Source organism: Notamacropus eugenii, chromosome 4 (genome assembly GCF_028372415.1).
Source record: "Notamacropus eugenii isolate mMacEug1 chromosome 4, mMacEug1.pri_v2, whole genome shotgun sequence".
Classification (NCBI taxonomy): Eukaryota; Metazoa; Chordata; class Mammalia; order Diprotodontia; family Macropodidae; genus Notamacropus; species Notamacropus eugenii.
This window is the reverse complement of record NC_092875.1, coordinates 382,623,199-382,627,123: the sequence shown is the minus strand read 5'-3', so window position 1 is coordinate 382,627,123 and position 3,925 is coordinate 382,623,199. Positions and strand designations below refer to the sequence as shown.

At 38.0% G+C, this 3,925-nt stretch overlaps 1 pseudogene; it reads left to right on the top strand.

Moving 5' to 3' along the window:
- Positions 1–1,703: 1,703 nt before the first annotated feature.
- LOC140498558 (importin subunit alpha-1 pseudogene) lies at positions 1,704–3,325 on the top strand (annotated as a pseudogene).
- The last annotated feature ends 600 nt before the right edge of the window (positions 3,326–3,925 follow it).

The following is a 3,925-nucleotide window of genomic DNA, read 5'->3' as shown; positions in this document are numbered from 1 at the left end:
GAAAAAAATTATACAAGAAAGATCTTAAAAATCACTGATAATTATAAAGGTATGGTTCCCAATCTGGAGCCAGATATCCTGTACAATGAAGTTATTTGGGCCTTAGTAAACATTGCTAACAACAAGGCAAATGCAGGTGACAGAATTTCAGTTGCATAATTTAAAATCCTAAGGGACAATGATGTTAAAGTGCTGCACTCAATATGCCAGTATATATGGAAAACCCAACTTTAGCCAAAGGACAGGAAAAGATCAGTTGCCTCCCAATCTTGCAGAAGGGCAATGCCAAAGAAAGCTCAAATTAGCAAACAATTGCTCTCATCTCACATGCCATTAAGGTCATGCTTAAGATTTTGCAAGCTTGGTTTCAGCAATATATAAACCTAGAATTACCACAAATGCAGGCTGGATTTTAAGAGTCAGACAAATCAGAGACCAACTTACCAACATTTGTTCCATTATGAAGAAAGCAATGGAGTTTCAGAAGAAAAAGAAAAGAAAAGGAAAAATCTACTTTTGCTTTATTAACGATACTAAAATCTATGACTATGTCGATCACGATAAAATGTTGCAAGTCCTCAAAGGAATGGAAGTACCAAATCATCTTATTTGATTCCTGAAGAACTTGGATATGAGACAAAAAGCAATAGTTAGAACAGTATTGGTTTAAGACTGGGAATGGAGTATAAGTCTGTACATCGTCATCTTATTTTTTTAACTATTATGCAGAGTACCTCAAGCAAAATGCCATGCTGGATGAATCAAAAGCTGAAAAATAAGGTTGCCAGGAGAAATATTAATAATCTCAGATATGCAGATAATACCTGATGGCAAAAAGTAAAGAAGAATTAAGCCTCTTGAGGAGAGTACAAAAACAGGCTTGAAGCCTAAAATTTAACATAATAATACACCATGGCAAATGGTCTAATCACTGATCACTTCCTGGCAAACAAAAACGGAGATGAAATGGAAGCAGTGCAAAATTTTGTATTCTAGCTGAAAGATCATTGCAGATTATGACCACAGCTTCCAATTAAAAGATGCTTGCTCCTTGGAAGGAAAGTTCTGTCAAATCTGGATCGCGCAATAAAAAGTAGAGACATAATCTTGTCAACAAATGTCCATATATTCAAAACTATGGTTTTTCCAGCAGTAATGTATGATTATAAAAGTTGGACTACAAGCAGAAATGAGTGCTGCAGAATCAACTTTTTAATATTCTGGAGCTGGAGAACTTTTTAAGAGTACCTCAGACAATAGGGAAATTAATTAAATCAATACTTAAATTAATTTTTTCCGACTGTTCATTGAAAGAACAGATACTGAAGTTGAAGTGTAATTACTTTGGCATCATAAAGAGAAAATGGTTCATTAGAAAAGGTCACGATGTTGGGAAAGACAGAAGGCAAAAGAAGAAGGAGATGACAGGGGATTGGATGTATAGATATTGAATTTGGATAGACTTTAAGAGACAGAGGAGAACAGAAGCACCCAGAGCTATGGTTCATAGGGTCATGAAGAGTCATATACAGCCTAATGGCTAACAACAAAATACTTGCTAGCAATTGCTATTGTTAGCACGGCAAAACTGAAATGGGAATTCTAATTGGGATGCAGCTGCAACCTCCTGCCGCTTCCCCTACGGAGCCCTGCGACCTCCTACAATTTCCCTCCTTGCTTTTCTCCCACGGTTGAACACAACCATGTTAACCAATAAAAATGCTGATTCACCAGCTGCCCGGCTTAATAGATTTAAGAACAAAAGGAAAGATAGCACAAAAATGAGGCACCAGCTTATTGAAGTGAACGTAGAACTGAGGAAAGCTAAAAAAGATGACCAGATGCTGAAAAGAAGAAATGTCAGCACTTTTCCTGATGATGCTACTTCTCATCTGCAAGAAAACCTAAATAACCAGGGCTCTACACTTTGTTCCGTTGAAGATATCGTCAAAGGCATAAATGGCAATAACCTGGAGGTTCGACTTCAGGCTACCCAAGCTGCTAGGAAACTCCTTTATAGGGAAAAACAGTCTCCCATAGACCAAATAACTGAGACTGGTATGATTCCAAAGCTTGCAGGCTTCTTGGGCAGGATAGACTGTCACCCAACTCAGTTTGAATCTGCTTGGGCACTTACTATCATTGCTTTTGGAACATCAGACCAAACTAAGGCTATGGTAGATGGAGGGGCTATACCTGCCTTCATTGCCCTGTTGGCCTCTCCCCAGGCTCACATCAGTGAACAGGCAGTGTGGGCTTTGGGAAACATTGCAGGTGATGGTTCTGCCTACAGACACTTGGTTATCAAGTATGATGCAATAGACCCTCTTTTAGCTCTGCTTGCAGTTCCTGATATATCATCCTTAGCATGTGATTACTTAAGAAATCTTACCAGGACACTTTCAAATCTTTGTTGGAACAAGAATCCTGCTCCCCCAGTTGAAGCTATTGAGCAAATTTTCCTACATTAGTTCGTCTTTTGCATCATGTGGATCCAGAAGTTCTGGCGGATACCTGTCGGGCCATTTCCTACCTCACAGAGAGCTCCAAAGACAGGATTGAAGTGGTTGTGAAAACTGGAGGTGTCCCACAGCTAGTGGAACTTCTAGGATCTGGTTAATTGCCCATAGTGACTCCTTCCTTACGGGCTATCTATCACTAGCACAGGTGAACAAACTCAGAGTGTAATAGATTCAGGAGCACTTGCTGTCTTTCCTAGCCTGCTTACTCATCCCCAAACCAATATCCAGAAGGAGGCTTCGTGAACCATGTCAAGCATCACGGCTGGCCAAACACAGCGAGTTGTAAATAGTGGATTAGTTCCGTACTTGGTTGGAATTCTGTCAAAGGGAGACTAAGTCACAAAAAGAAGCGGTGTGGGCTGTCACAAACTATACGAGTGGTGGAACAATTCAGCAGATTGTGTATCTTGTCCAAAATGAAATTCTGGAAACTTTACTCAACGTCTTGTCTGCAAAAGACGCAAAATTGTCTTGGTTATTTTGGATGCAATTTCAAATATTTTTCTGGCTGCTGAAAAACTAAATAAAGCTGAAAAACTCTGTATCCTAATTGAAGAACGTTGAGGACTAGACAGAATTGAAGCACCTCAATTCCATGAAAATGAAATGGTGTATAAGGCTTCCTGGAGTTTAATTGAAAAGTATTTCTCTGCAGAGGAAGAAGATCAAAATGTTGTCCCAGAATCTACCTCTGATGGCTATACCTTCCAGATTCAAGATGGCACACCTGAGACCTTTAACTTTTAGGTTTTGCAGTCAAACCTTCAAGTCTTGTATGCCTTGTTCTTGGTATAATTTTGTCTTACTGTCTTTCCACTTTAAGATCTTTTTTTTTTTTTAAATGTGACTTTTAATGTAGCACTAATGCATACTTGAACAGTCTGAACTGTGTACATACTGTATAAAACCTCTGGTTCTTATTACTATGTGGAATTTCCTGTCTTGCAGTGTCCTGTAAATAAAAGCTTAATTCCACAAAACACAAAACAAAACAAAACAAAACAAAAAACTGAAATGGAACAACTTGAATGTGTTGAGATGATTCTGAAAATGATAAGTTTCACCACTCACTAATCTAGTCATCACCTTATGTACAATCGCGACCTCAGTGTTGAACTTCAGTGTCTGCCAAAATTATAAAAGAAATAACCTTATTAGACTTCAGATTCATATGAATTTAACTGCTTCACTTAATCTTTCATTTTAAATCAACCACTGTCACTAAACGTCTCGGTTTATTTCATGTAAGAAATAAAAGCTAGATGTCACTCAGAATGATTTTTAAGCTTGTCATTTTCCCATTCATATTGACAAGTAAAATTGACTATTTTATGTGTTTACATATTAAGACCTATTCTAAATCTTTTCTCAGATATTATCATCCCTGCTCATCTTTGTTTAAC